This window comes from Gossypium arboreum, chromosome 11, assembly GCF_025698485.1.
Source record: "Gossypium arboreum isolate Shixiya-1 chromosome 11, ASM2569848v2, whole genome shotgun sequence".
NCBI lineage: Eukaryota > Viridiplantae > Streptophyta > Magnoliopsida > Malvales > Malvaceae > Gossypium > Gossypium arboreum.
The window spans coordinates 54098867-54116222 of NC_069080.1; positions in this window are offsets into that span (position 1 = coordinate 54098867).

A 17356-nucleotide genomic window follows, 5' to 3' on the forward strand; every position below is an offset into this window, starting at 1 on the left:
GTACCTTATCCTTTGGGCTTTCGAGTGTACTAATTGAATTCATTTCAGCAACCAACACTCACCTCCAGCCCAAGATTCTTGAATATAACCGGATATAATCACGTGCACAAATGCCTTTGGGTCTTAGCCCGGATAGAATAACTCATACGAATGCCTTCGGCCTTAGCCCGGATATAGCCACTAGCACAATTGCCTTGGTCTTAACCGGATATAATTTCCAGCATAATTGTCTTCGGGCTTAGCCCGGATATCATTCAATTTCTCATGCACACATACATCAATAATCATTGGACATACATATTTCATTTTCGTTACTAAGGCTCAAACACAATTATAATCATTAGCATATTCGCCTTCGGGACTTAGCCCGGGTAGAATTCAAATACTCATACACACATAATCAATAATCATACACAACCATATTTCATCTCACATAATTCAAGTAAGGTCACTTCTTGAGGACTTACCTCGGATGTTGTCGAACGGCTTTTTCGGCTATTCGATCACCTTTTCCTTCCCTTTGTCCAATTGTGGCCCTCTTAGCTCTTGAGCTAATTCAAACAAATTCAATTTATTAAAACCTCATTATGCTTGCTTATGGCCGAATATGACAAGGATTTTAAATGGTCATATGGCCACTCTTTGACTTGAATACACAATGGTCATGCACATTTTATACTACATCAAGCAATTCAATACAATTTATTTGAGCATCAAGGAAATGCTAAGGCCTTCAATAGGCTACCCAAGGCCGAATATTCATGTACATGTTGAGGTCAATTTTGCACTTAATACCTCACAAAAACAGCATGCAATTTACTAATTAATGCTTTGCACATTGTGGCCCAAAACTTATAATATAGCATCAAGCACCTACATGTGTGCTAGGTCAATTGTGCTTGCAATTTCACAAGCATTCTTCCACATCTTCTTCTTTAAACCAATATATTCATCACTTAGTTCATAACCAAAACATAATGTGCAATCATATATATGCATATATGAGCATGGCCGAATTTTCAAGGTGTCCATAGCCATCCAAAACACAAATTTTAACTAACATGCAAGAAGCATGAATCATGCTCAAGAATGCATCATGGCGAATATGACAATCATGTTCCTTTTCAACTTCAATCATGATAAAACAAAGAGAAAACTCAAAATCTTACTCATGAGTAGAAAATCCATCATTGCATGCATCATCATCAAGCTTCACACTTAGCATGCAATGGCTTTATCACCATAACAACTTTGCCCAAATACCATTTCCATGGCATAACAAAGATTTGAGCCATGGCTAACATGCACATCAAGTTAGCAACCAAGTCATGCATGAAACTCCTAACACAACCTCATACATACCTTAATCTTGATGTAAACTTAGCCAAATCTCCTTCTAGGTCTCTTCCAACCCAAGCATGAAGCAAAAATCCTCCCCCTTTTCCCTTAGTAATTTCGGCCAAGAAGATGAGAAAGGATGAACAAATTTTTCTTTTCTTTCCTTAGTACATTCGGCCAAGCCTATGGAGAAGGATGAACATTTTTTTTTTTTTTTTTTCATACTCTTATTTTATTATTTCAAACATGCACCACTAGCAAAACATGTTTAAGACATGTTTTCTTTTGCCCATATTCATCACCATGGCCGGCCACTATAGTCAAATTTGGGGAATTTGACATGCAAGGACAACATTTCCTAGTGTGCATCAATAGGCCACTTCCACATTTGCCTATCTCAAATTCTAAATTTTCTCACACAAGTCCTTTCTAGTGAAATTCACCTTTATAACACTAAATCAATCATCAAAAAAATGTCATACATGAATACTCACATATTATAGGCATCAAAATAAATTTTAAATTATTGTTATGCCTCGGTTTTGTGGTCCCGAAACCACATTCCGGCTAGGGTCTATTTTGGGCTGTCACATAGGGTGACAAGATTTTACTAGATTAGGGTGAAACTTAATAAGGGGATCCATAGATCGAGTTAATGCAACCCTAGGGTGTTAATTAGAGAAAAGTCTCAATTATTCAATCTAGGGATTAGACGTTATTAGTCTTGAATAGGGATAAAAACATAACTTAGGGATCTCCACGGAACAAGTTAAATGAATAAATCGTCTGATTCGGAGCCAGAATAACAAGTACAGTCTAGGTGGATTTTTCCTTAGGTATTGTCTTAATTCAATAGTTTTCCAAAAGTAATCCCCCAATTCCATTCTCTATGTATTCTTAGATTAGTTAATTAGTTAGTTAAAACAAAACCCCCTTATTCTTAGACTAGATAATAAAAAGACAGTCATTACGAGTACTTTTAGTTCCTTTGGGTTCGACAATCCGGTCTTGCTAAAACTATACTACTATTCGATAGGTACACTTGCCTGCATCGTGATAATAGTTAGTTTCAAGAACGATTAATTATAAATATTTAAAACTTACCTATCACAAAAATCGCGATGAAAGTAAGCTTTCAAAAGCTTAGTAAGCCATATACAAATAAACTTATCATTCAAAACATGAAAGCGTCACCAAATTACACAAACTCCATGGCCAAATACTATTTCAAACCACATAGTTCATATACATTCCACATATTCTCAACTCATTTAAACATATAACATATATTTTCTCATACTTATAACACATAACATCACTTGTACATATACTTACCTTTTATTCTCAAACATAGTATACATTCCGAATGTACCTGAATTGGATACACATCTCAAATAATCATTTGTTTCTCAAAATGCCCATTGAACCGTTCGGAATCATAAGGATATGCGGATAGCTCAAAAAGCTCATACAATGACAACGTCCCAGATGTGGTCTTACATCTAATCAAATATCGATGCCACTGTCCCAGACAGGGTCTTACATGAAATTAAATACGATGTCGATGTCCCAGACATGGTCTTACACATAAATCATAAGTCAACACCAACGTCCCAAACGTGGTCTTACATGAAAATACATATCGGATCCTATGTCATGACATATGTATCCTAACTATTCTTAAGGTTCGTGCAGGGATTTTCGGACATCAAAAATTTGTCGATACTTTCTCAGATGTCTCATATTCAACTCAATATGTCATTCATCATTGTTCAATAGCATTTAAACATAAATAAACCATTAAAAACACATTTATTTGTATATAAACTTACCTCATATGTATTCGGATAGACAAAATCGGCTGCTCGACGACTTTCGACTTTCTCGGATCTAATTTCGTTTTCTTTAGTTGTTGATCTATATAAATTCAAATTTAACATTTTATTCACCAAATCATTCAAATCAATCCACAAACACATATTTAGGGCATTTTACAATTTAGCCCTCACATTATCACATTTTAACACTTTAGTCCTTAATACCCAAAATTTCCATATACCCATGTTAGGCTGAATTGTCATAATATTCATATAAGCCTATATATTTCATTTATTTCAAATTTTAATCCCTTAAAATCTCCTTTTTACAATTTAGTCCAAATTACTCAAATTTATCAAAAATTCAAAGACAAAACTTAGTACTCTAACACATATCTTCCATTTACTATCATCAAACTTCATAAAACTCATAGTTTCATCAATGGCTCAACTCAAAATTAACAACAAATTCAGAAATTGAGACATGGGCTTAGTAAAACACAAAGCAACGTTCACAAAAACGTAAAAATTATCGAAAACAGATTAAAACACATACCTCAACCAAAAATCAAAGTGTCGAAACCCTAGGAGTTCTTTTCTTTCTTTTTCTTTGATGAATTCGACTAGATGAACATAAAAATGGCCTAATTTTTATGTTTTGTTTAATAAATCATATATTAATTCATCAATTACCATTTTACCCTTGCATTTTAAAAATTTAAAACATTAACATTAAGGTCATTAATGTCCACTCATATGATCAATGGTTAAATAACAACATAAGGACCTCTCAACTATAAAGACATATCAAATAGGCACTTTAACAATTAGAAGGCCACTTTTACATTTTACGCGATTAGGTCGTTTTATCAAATTAAGCACACAAATGATCGAATTTTCATATGAAACTTTCACACATGCTAATTCACATACAATAGCCACGAAAAATAATATTTAAATATTATTCTGACTCGAATTTGTGGTCCTGAAACCACTATTCTGACTAGGGTCTAAACTGAACTGTGGCACGACATCTTACCTGTAACAATAGATAATATCCCAATTGTTAATAAAGCATTTGAACCCAGAAGAAAATCAAATATGATTTGAACAACACCCGATGCAGAAGCATAACTTTTATAACTCTGATAACTGTACTACAGTATTTCCCAAATTTCAGAACAGAAATTATGATTATATCATAAATAGTCATTTCCGTCAAATAGATATCTCTTATAGATAATCACAATGAATCATAAGAAAACCAGAATAGTCAAATTTTTAACATTTGAAGTTACATAGAATATCAAAAAATTATAACCCATATAGAATGATATCAACTCCGATGATATCCCAGAAAATATCCAGAAAGAACAATATCACTCATAAATACTGGAATCCATAGTAACAGAAGTGATATAATCTTCACATATTTTCAACAGAACAATAGCCAGCAAAAACAGAGTATTAGCATTATATAGATTTTACCGTTAACTTTCATATCCACACAGTGGAATAAATACCAGATAAAGACATAGCAATGTCTAACATAACTCAAACAAACCAACGATACTTTCACCTATTAGCATGTTTAGCTAATGTTCTCATACGATAAGAATTCCTTCTGAAATTAAACAGTCACATATACTTCTGAGGATAAATGTACACATAGAATGTCCAGAAGAAGTCATAGTAACTGCCCAACTATAACCACTGCACTCAGCCATCAGTATAATTCAAACATTATTCAACTGTATAATTTTGTCATCATTAAATCCATATTATCCTATCAATAACAAAAATCAATTCAAAAGAACTTTCAGTTAATACCTTTCTTTAGATATCACACCTGAATACTTTTATTTCATCTAATTCAACTTCTTCGTTAACAGTGACTTTATATAATTTGAATAGTCTTCAAAACTTTTCAATATCTTCTTTAGTACTATCTTTATTTGTTTGTTCATTCACTTTTCTAACCACATTATTAATCTTCCAAACAGGACTTCTATAATTCTACACTTGTAGGCTTATTCAACCCAAATCTTACAGATTTCATTATAACATTTTACAGATAAGGGGGTGAGGGTAGTAAAGCCTCAAATTTAACTCTCTCATACATGCACTTAACACATATTATCACAAATAATTAGTTCATTTCTAACTCCACATTCTCAAAACATTTAATAAACATTTGCTTTTCATCACTTTTGTTCTTAACACATAGTTCATATACCAACTCAAATCACTAATTCACAATCAAAGCATTTCAGATAGCAATCATATGCTCATATAATTGTAACACCCCGTACCCGAGATCGTCGCCGGAGTCGGACACGAGGGGTTAGCGGGCTTAATCCACTTACTTGCACAGTTCATTTTAAAAATTTCCAGACAGCCGGCTAACAGTGTCACTGTCACCTTAAAAATCATATCTTGAGTTCCACAACTCGAAAATCAGTTTCATGATTTTTCCTTGAAACTAGACTCATATATGAATCTACAAATGTTTTTATATAATTTTTGGTCGGGCCAATTAGTACAGTTTATTAGTTAAAGTCCCCCATGTTACAGGGATCGACTACACTGACCTTTGCGCATTAAGACTTGGATATCTCCCTGTACAGGGCTTCAATACTGATGCCGTTTGTTTCTACAGAAACTAGACTCAAAAAGGAATCTTTACATATATGGCATGACTTCTAATTATCTCTGGTCAATTTATAATGAATTTCCAAAGTCGGAAAAGGGACTCCAGAAGCCGTTCTGGCCCTGTCTCACGAAAACTTAAATATCTCTTAACATACTGTTTATATGATCATTTCGTTACTTTCCTATGAAAATATACGCGTCAAGGTTCGTTTACATAATTTATTCACTATTTAATTCCATTCCTACTATTTTTAGTGATTTTTCACATCCACGTCACTGCAGCTGTCAGCATCTGTCTTTAAGGTAGGCTTTACCTATTTCATAGTTTCCATGATTCAACTAGCCCTTTAACATAAATAGCACAAAATATGATCATGATTAACCATCCCAATGGCTAATCGTTTCCAAACATTTCCATACCCCTTAATGAACAACATACAATGATTATAATACCATGCCCAAAGTATACTTAAGCCATTTTCGCATGGCTATCCAAATTTACACAAAACCGAAAGGTACATGACCTACAACAAAAGGGTAGTCCTATACATGCCATTTCAAAGTCCAACCAAAAATATACCGAAAGGAGCTTTGATAGTGTGGGCGACTTTGACTTCAAAAATCCCGAGTCCGATAGCTGAAGAACCAAAATCTATAAAACAGAGAATCAAAGAAACGGAGTAAGCATTTAATGCTTAGTAAGTTGAGTTATGAATTTAGACACAACCAAAGTATAGCATTCATGTAGCTAAACAGATAATTTCATATGCACAAATTCTCAATATCATACTTACTTCACATTACCAACCCTTATATTCATACACAAAGATCAACTTAGCCAAAGGCCGGTAGCTCATTTATCAACTGAGCGAATACTTATTTGTAAGGGCTCAACTAATTCAAAGCACATATGAAACATACCTCATTGTTGGGATTTCACAAGCGTATTAACTGAAATTTTTACAGCAAGATCATTCATTTCCGAATCACGTACCTTCGGAGTTTAACCGGATATAGCTACTCGTTCAAATGCCTTCGGGACATAGCCCGGTTATAGCAACTCGCACAAATGCCTTCGGGACCTAGCCCGGGATTAGTAACTCGCACCCATGCCTTCGGGCTTAGCCCGGGATTAGTAACTCGCACAAAGGCCTTCGGATCTTAGTCCGGATATAGTCACTTAGCACAAAAGCCTTCGGGACTTAGCCCGGATATCATTCGAATAACCAAGCACATATATCAATAAATCATGACACATCCGTATTTCATTTTCATTACCAAAGCTCAAACACAATACACCTATCACATTTACAAATTTCGGCTCAATAGCCACATACAAAGAGCATGATTTTGATTTACTTAAGACATAATCTAATCGAATCATAACCTAAGTTCCATTACTCGAAAACTTACCTCGGATGTTGTCAAACGATTTCAATGGCTATTCGACCACTTTTTCCTTCCCTTTATCGGATTTAGTTCCCCTTTGCTCTTGAGCTTAAATTGACAAATAAATTGATTTAATCATTTGAGTATCAAAAAGAGGAACTCAAGGTGCTTAGCCCATATATATTCATTAGACATTAAAGTCACATAAGTACGAAATCATGAATCTAACTCAACACAATAGTCCACACTCTCTTTTAGCCGATTATCTAAGCCAAGATAAGGCATCAATATGCTTGCCTCTAACCGAATACATGCACACCAATCCACCTCATGTGGCCGAATATGCATGTCTATGTTGAGGCCAATTATATACTTAATACCACACATAAATGGCATACATTTTACTAACTAATGCATTACATATTGTAACTCAATACGCATCAATCATTTACTTCATAACCGAAACATCATCATATGTAAATATATATACCTTGAGATAGTATATATGTCATACCAATACATCATGTGCAAACATATATATATATATATATATATATATGTGCAAGAGCCGAATCACAAGTTGATCATAACCAAATACAAACATATATCCAAAACACAAATCTTACCTATCATGCAATAAGCATAAATCATGCTTATGGATATACCATGGCCAATACTTCCAACAACACCAAATAAAAATATACTTCATGGATCTAGGGTAGACCCAAGAAAGGAACTCATAATCATCAAGATGTAAACAAACTACCATTGTTCATCTAGATTTAGCATGAAACACAACCATCACCCTTACTAATCTCCATAGCCGAAAACCTTACTTATTCCAAAATCACAATTTCAACATGGGTTACCAACAATAACTTGATATCTCACTCAAAATCAACTAGGATTTCAAGAACTAGTATCAACTTCCTTACCTTAATATCGACCTAAGATGACCGATTGCTTCACTCCTTTCTTCCTCCTCTCAAATCGCCAAGAAGAACCAAAGAACACAACTTGTTTTCTTTCTTCCTTAGAATTTTAGCCAAAAGAAGTGAAAAATGATGGACACTTTTTTTTCTTCTTTCCTCAACTCACAAAGAATGGGGGGAACACTCACACCATTCTTTTTTTTTTTTCCATTTCTTTATTACCCATAGTCCTTATTTTATTTTTCCTAACATACACCATTGTCACAACATGTTTTATGACATGTTTTGCCCATCACCCTTTGTCATGGCCGGCCACTAGCAAATAAAAAGGGGGAAATTGACATGCAAGTCCACCCCTTTGATTACATGCACTAATAGATCCTTATAGATTTACCTATTACATTTCAAAAGTGTCACACATAAGTCCTATCGACTAATTTCACATGCAATTTACTAAATCGAAGCTTAAAACTTTCACACATTCATAATCACATATTTTAGACAATAGATATCATATTCAAATAATTTGGTGACTCGGTTTAGCGGTCCCGAAACTGCTTTCCAACTAGGGTCACTTTAGGGCTGTCACATAATTACAACATTTATCAATAAAAACATGTCATACAATTTGATCCTTACCTTCATGAGTTTTAACTCATAATCAGCACATTTCCATTCAAACATTTGAGTACATATTCCATACTATCAGAATTAGCTCGGTTGGAAAACTTATCAGCCTCATCAAACAATTTTCGTCAGATTCGGGAGATATCACACTATCACAGGATAAATGTGGCATGTATGGCTAAACTCACATTAGTTATATTAGTCCTAGAACCTACTAAACTATAGTTCTGATACCAACGAAATGTAACACCTGTAACCAATATCCACCGCCGGACTAAGGTTAAGAGGCATTACCGGACATATCGAAACATTTCGCAATCATTTCACAATAAAAAATCATGCATCGTCATATCATAGTCAAACATCAACATTAAGTCCCTTTCTTAGGTCAATGAGACCATAAACATACATTAGGAATAGGTCGGGACTAAACCAAACAAATACAAAATTTTTTGGAAACTTAACAATTTTTTTTCTAAATTACAAAGGTCACACACCCATGTGAGTAGACTGTGTGCCTCACACGATATTAGACACGCCCGTGTGTCTAGGCCGTGGCAAAACAGGGCATACATACTGGCTTGTCCACACGGCCACAAGACACACCCGTGTGTCTAGCCCGTGGTCAAAATTGACTTGGCCACACGACCTGGCACATGCCCGTGTGTGCACGACCATGTGGTCTGCCAAGGCTCATTTTGAAATGGCCCTCGAGCAACACGGCAGAGACACACGTCCGTGTCCTTGCCCGTGTGGGCAAAAATAGGTCATTTACAATGCCAATATGCCACCCATTTGGGTCCTCCCTACAATTTCAAAATCAAGCATCATATGTGCAACATTTTTAGCCAAATTCAACTTCAAACATGTACCAATCAATCCATAATATCATTAACCAATTTCATGCTCATTCTTTATATCAAAGCATATTAAAATCACAAGATAAACATTACCAAATTCCCAACTATGAACATACCAAAATGACCATTTCACTTGGCCATATACATATATATATCTCTAAAGATATCACATTATTTGCCTTTTCAAACTGCATTCAAAAAACTAATGCATCATCAATGTTATACTCGTTATTTTACCTATAGGAATATGAACCATAAGTTGAAAATGCATCCAATATTTCACCTCAATGCTCAAGCCAAATCAAATAACAAATTACACCATACATAAACCATGAATCATACTTCCAAAAATGAGCTCAATACAAAACCAAATATACACAATATTAGCATCATAATTAAGCCATTTTCACATGGCTATATATATATTCAAATCAAAATGAACCATCTCAAAACTAGCCTATACATGCCACAAAACCAAAACTCTAAGCTTTTATTTACCGAAGCGATAACTGGATAGTGTGATGACATCTCCTACAACTTCCAACCCGAGCAAGTCTCTGAAACTCTATAGACATAAGAAAACACACAAAGTAAGCTTTGACAGCTTAATAAGCCATAAGCAAATAAGTCAATTCAATAATATCAATAAACCAATATCACTAAACCGAATTTATCAAATCTCAATCACATATACATTTATTATACTCATAAATTTATATAATCACATTAAATAACTCCACTTATCTTATTTATCAATGAACGTATAACCATGTTTTCAAATTCGAATAACAACTGTTAACCCAATCATATAAGTCAAGCTCGCACATATTCATTACATCGCCAATCAAACTATGTTCATTTATTACAAATCATACATAAGGTTATATCAACTTCTTTATAAACACTTCCAAACTCGAACATCCATAATTCCCTTATTCATATAAACCAAATTTGCATATATGAACCACTAGCCAACTCAACTATTTTAATTTCATTATCTATTCAAGTTTTCAAACCAAGAAATCATACATGAAAGCCATGTTTCAATTTTCATAAATCTCATGTCCGAAACATAGAACTATAATTTCATATAACGAGAATATATAACACATCATTCATTTATATACATTCATATCATTCGTTGTCATATATTTCACATATGCTCATATGATAGATACCTACCTTTCATTTTTGAATTTCATAACAAATCACACGTACCTGAATCAGATACAATTTCACATGGTTATTCATTTCTCAGAATGCCCGTTGAACCGTTCGGAATCAATAACGATACTCAGATAGCATATAAGCTCATACAATGCCAATGTCTCAGACGTGGTCTTACATGTAATCAAATATCGATGCCACTATCCCAGACAGGGTCTTACATGAAATCATATACGATGTGAATGTCCCAGACATGGTCTTACACATAAATCACAAATCGATGCAAATGTTCCAGACATGGTCTTACAAGATAACACATATCGGAATCCTATGTCATGACATATGTATCCTAACTATTCCTATGGTTCATACGGGGCTTTTTAGATGTGGTCAAATTATCGAAACTTTTTCAATTTCACCTATTCGAACGATCTTTGATCGAAATAGATTCTCCAAAACTCGATTCAATTCGGATCATATATATATATTTCTTTACAACTCAATTTAGCACATGTAATGCACATACATTTCAATTTAACAACATTTATTTACTTATGAACTTACCTCGTACTAACACGAAAGGACTAGAACAACTATTCGATAATTTTTTACTTTCCCCGATCCAAATCTGATTTCCTTATTTCTTGATCTAATTCAATACAAATTCAACTTATTCAATCATATACTCAATCAAATTCATCTGAAAACACATAAATGGTCTAATTACACTTTTTCCCCTAACATTTCACATTTTTCACAATTTAGTCCCTATTTCACAAAACACAAAAAATTCAAAATTTGACCACACCCATTCTTGGCTGAATTTCACTAAGGTCCCTAGCAGCCCATTTCTTTCATTTATTTCACATTTTGACCCCTCAATTAACAAAATTCACAATTTAGCCCAAATTACTCAAATTCATCAAAAATTCAAATACAAAACATATTTATCTATCATCAAGTTTCCATATTTCATCAATTAACAATTCAAAACTTACAAAGTTCAACCTGTGTTTACATTTGGAATACCTTTTCATGGGAGTTAGTTGGTCTTGCATTTTTGGTTTGATCATGTTGCGTATTTGGAAAAATAGGAATTTATTTGGTTTTCAAGGGCTACCTTGGAGTACTTCTGATACTATAAAAGTTTCCTATAGTTGGCCAAGACAATATAACAATATCCACAAGGAAGACCCATTCAGAATACAATAGGTGTCCTTCAATCACCACTTATCAAGTAATTGGCTTCATTTACACACTGATAGAGCGGTCAAGCATGCAAAGGGATTTGCATCTGTTGGGGGTGTGTTGCAAAATCAGGTTGGGGATTGGATTTTGAGATATAACCATTGTAACACCCCTCACCTGTATCTGACGCCAGGATAGGGTTCGAGGTGTTACCTGACTTAAACTCAATCAATCACATAAAAATCAGGCCGTAAAATTTCAATCAATTTGAAACTTTTCATTTCACATACATTTCGTCCCTTAATCGGGCTCACGAGGCCCAAAACATGCATTAGAGGCGGTTCAGGACTAAATCGAGAACTTAAGAAAAACTTGAAAAATTTTATGCTTTAAGGCTCCACACACCCGTGTGGATATAGACCATGTAGTCACACACGCCCGTGTGGCTTGGGACACACCCGTGCCCTTAGCCTGTGTGCAACACTGACTTTAAAACATGGCCGTGACACACGCCCATGGCAACAGACTGTGTGTCACAGACGGTCTAGACACACGCACGTGTGTCTATCCGTGTAGACAATTATAAGGCTATTTTCCAAGCCATTTGTCACCCTCACAACATATGCATACATACTTATCCAATAACATACAACATGGCATAAATGAGCTCTTAAACATCTACAAACATGTTATGCTCATGTTAATTTCTTATGCAATAAATATCATAGAATTTACTCACATCATTACCACATACTTGTCATAACTATCATTACGTCACAAACCTCATGTCCATCACTAGGCATGCATAATCATATTCACAAACCATTCATGAGGCATTATTAAATATTTACTAATCACTTAACCTTGCATCAGTTACTAACTCATCAATGAATCTCAATTCAATCTCTAGGCATACATGTTGTAAGCCACATCACAAGAGATAATAACATACATGCATAAGAATAATCATATAGGCCCATAATGTCATTAGCCGACATAGGCCAATTTACATGACTATATACTACCTTAATAACAAGCCAATGCCTTTGGCTAAATCATAATATCACATACTCAACATTAAGACCTTATATATGTCATAGACTCAAAACACTAGGATTTACTTACGTCGATAGCATTAACTCGACAGTGTGATAATATCTCTGACGGCCTCCAACCCAAGCTAACCTGGAAACCCTAGGGAACATGGTAAAAAAAGGGGGGTAAGCTTTATGCTTAGTAAGTTCATATGAAAACTGTAAGCAACTCATTAACATGTTCTATCAATGTTTACAACATATTCTCAAGTTCACGACAAGCTGTCTTCCTGAGCAATAGTCACTAAATTATTTATATCTGGAGCTAGGAAACTCTAAATTAAGTTCTATTAATTTTAATTGAAACTAGACTCATGTACCTTTCTACCATAAAATTTCCAGAATTTTTGATTTAGCCATTTAGCACATTTTATTCCTAAATTTTACCCCTAATTTGCTGTCTAGAAATTCCTACCCTTTTATACTAAATTTCAATTATCTCATAGCACAGGACTCAAATAACTTTTCGTCTATTTCTATTGAAAATAGACTCATTAAGTATTCTAAAAATATAAATCATACCTCATAACCATATTTTTAAAATTTATAATTATTTTTTCAATTCAGAACAGGGGATCTCAAAGTCATTCTGACTCTGTCCCATGCAACTTCAATTATCTCATTATAGGAAATTCTTTTGCTTACAAGGTTTCTTTTATAAGAAACTAGACTCAATAAGATTTATTTCCATATTTTATTCAGCTTCTAAATCATTTTATACTATTTTTAGTGTATTTTCAAAGTTACACTACTGCAGTAACTCAAATCTATCAAGGCTAAGTTACTCATTCACGATTATTGCTCACAAAATTAATACAACATCATTTCATCCATCATGGTAAGAACACATATTTATGCATCATAGATCATTCACATACCAAGTCATGTGACAGCCCAAAATTGACCCTAGACGGGATGTGGTTTCGGGACCACAAAACTGAGGCATAAAAATAATTTAAAATTTATTGTGATGCCTATGATATGTGTTAAATTGTGTGTGACATTTTTGATGATTTGATTTAGTGTTATAAAGGTGAATTTCACTAGAAAGGACTTGTGTGAGAAAATTTAGAAATGTGCTAGGCAAATACAAAGTGGCCTAATAATGCATGTTGTGAAAATGAGGGATTTGCATGTCAAATTTCCCTAAAGATAGCCTAGTGGCCGGCCATGACAAGGATGATGGGCAAAAGAAAACATGTCATAAACATGTTTTGTTAATGGTTGATGTCAAAATTGATAAAATATTAAGGTTGTAGGAAGAGAAACAAAAAAAAGTGTGTGTGTGTGTGGTTGCCCCCTTGCCATGAATGGAGCAAAGAAAGAAAAAAAGAGAGCTTCATTTCCTTTGGTTCTCTCTTAGCGAATTGAAGAAAGAAAGGGGAGGGAGATTTGGTCAACTTTAAGCTCAAAACAAGGTTAGTAATTCATGTTAGATTTTGAAATTTTAGCTTAATGTAAGTTGATTACTAAGTTCTTTAACTAGCCCATGTTAAAATTTTGGATTTGGGTGGTGCATGAAGTATTCGCCATGGTAGATAGTGAAGGAGTTGATTATTTTCTTTGTGTTAAATGAGTGATTGTGGATGGGTGAAGTGTGAGCTAGTTAAATATTCATATAGTTAGGTTGGATGATAGGAAGAAAAAAATCGGCTTGTGTATGTACACTAAGGCCGAATATGAAGTTGGAGATTTGTGGGAAATGTATGTGTCTTGAAGTGTTGGAATGGAGAGGATGCTTCAATTGTGTTATGAACAATTATGTGTTAGAAATTGTGATTTTGGGTTGACTAGGATTTTCGGCCATAGTGGTCATTGAGGATTAAGGTTATGTTTTATGCTAAACTTGATAAATCTTGGTGTATGGGTGTTTGAACTAAAGTAATGATCAAATAGATGCATAAATACAAAGTAAGAAGAATCGGCTATTGTATGTAATACTATTGCCGAATGTGAAAATACTATACTTGAGTAATGAATATGATTGGATTATTGATAGTATGGTAATTGCATAAGGCTATTAGCCGAATAGCTAAGAACGTAAGGTAGTAAGATAAAAATTTTACCATGTCGTTACGTATGTCATAAGATCATTAAAATGTGGATACCAATATATGTACCAAAGCGGTTGAATGAGCTAATTTATTTGTTTAAGCTCAAGATCCTAAAGGAGAGGCGTCCAACAAGGGGAAATTGAAGATCATCGAGTAGCCGACTTTGAATTATTTACCGAACACAAGGTAAGTCATTAAGCACGTATTTGATATTGCTTAAATGATTGTAAAATTTATGCAATTGTGTTTAATGGGATGATATATATATTTACAAATGAAAATGTATGGTATGGAATGATGACATTTGTTGAATGTAAAAGAAATAGTGAAATGTGTAGAAAGTTGCTTTCGGCACTAAGTGTGCGGGCAATACGAGTGTACGGTGACGAGATTGGCACTAAGTGTGCATGCTGGAAAAATATGGCACTGAGTGTGCATGCTGGAAAAATATGGCACTAAGTGTGCATGCTGGAAATATATGGCACTAAGTGTGCGAGCTCGAGGGTATGGCACTTTGTGTGCGGGCTTAAATCGCATGGCACTAAGTGTGCGAAATCGAGTATTAAGCACCGTGTGCGTACACTATATATATATATATCTCCGATCGAACAATTATATGGAGGGTGTGTCTCCATCGAGTTGAGTATGGACAGCGGATCGGTAAGTACCTTGAGCTCATGACGAATAGGCAATACGTTCTTGCTCGGGGTTGAGCGTGGTAAGCTTTAAATCTATGTGATGATTGCAATTGTATGATTGTGGTGTGAATGAGTTGGTGTGTAAAAATGCCTCAATTATCTTATTGTATAGAATATGAAATGTGGATGTATGACTTGGAATGAGATTGAATCGAAAGGTCCGAGGAATTATGGTATAGTTCCGATATGGATGAAGTACCTAGCCTCGTTTATTGTTTGATGTTGCGAAAATTTTACTAATGGATGGTTGATGAATGCTTGTGACTTACTGAGTTATAAACTCACTCGATGTTTTCTTGTCACCCATTTTAGGTCTCTTGGACTCGTATTGTCGCGTGCTCGGAACCGTCGTTGAAGTCATCACACCGGCTGGAAACCTTTTGGTATTGTCTTCGTAGTTGAACTAGGAGAACAATTGGCATGTATAGGCTATTATGTTTTGTTGAATTGTGGGTTGTAAACTTTAAGCCATGTGAAAATGGCCTATGTGGTCGTCGAGTGGGATGCTAGAACCTATAGCCACGAGTCTTAGAAACTTTAATTTTGATAAGGTGGCCATAATTTGTGTCATGTATGATGGATGATTAGTAAGGCCAAGGAAAGATTCATGAAATTGGCATAGTCTACTGCAGTAACTGTTGCTGTCAGCAGCAGTGAGATGAGATTGAAAAATCACTAAAAATAGTAGAAGAAGAATTAAATAGTGAATAAATTATGAAATTGAACCTTGATGAATCTATTTTTATATGGACGAAACGAAATGACCATATGAGCAGTATACTGAGAGATATTAGAGTTCTTGTGAGACAGGGCCAGAACGGTTTCTGGGTTCCCTGTCGCGACTTTTAAAATTTACTATAAATTATCCAGAAAGAATTAGAAGTCATGTCTTATATGTGAAGATTGCATTGTGAGTCTAGTTTCTTTAGAAACAAACGGCACCAGTATTAAAGCCCTGTACAGAGAGATATTCAAGTTGTAATGCGAGAAGGTCAGTGTAGTCGACCCCTGTAACATGGGTGACTTTAACTAATAAACTGTACCAATTTGCCCAACCAAAAATTCTAGAAATAAATCCAGGGATGGATATATGAGTCTAGTTTCAGGGAAAATTTACGGAACTGATTTTCGAGTTCTGCAACTCGAGATATGATTTTTAAGGTGACAGTGACGCAGTTAGCTAGCCTGCCTGGAACTGAAATCAATTATTGTCAAGAGAGAAAAAAAGGGAAGTAAGCCCGGTAACACCACGTGTTCAAATCCGGTGATGGTCACGGGTTTGGGGTGTTACATTTTATTGGTATCAGAGCCAGGTTTAATCGGTTCTAAGACTACCATAGAGCGTGTGAGTGTAGCTATACATGCCAATTTGTTAGTGCTTAATAATGTGATGACTTCTGACGGTTGAAATTTTTGTTTTGATTAGCAATGGAGCCCGGAATAGAGAGACCCTTGGCGGATGACGTTGAAAGTGTAGCGGCTGCTCCCACGCAAGGGACACCGCCTGTTGAGCCTCGATCATCCGCGAATAATCAAAATG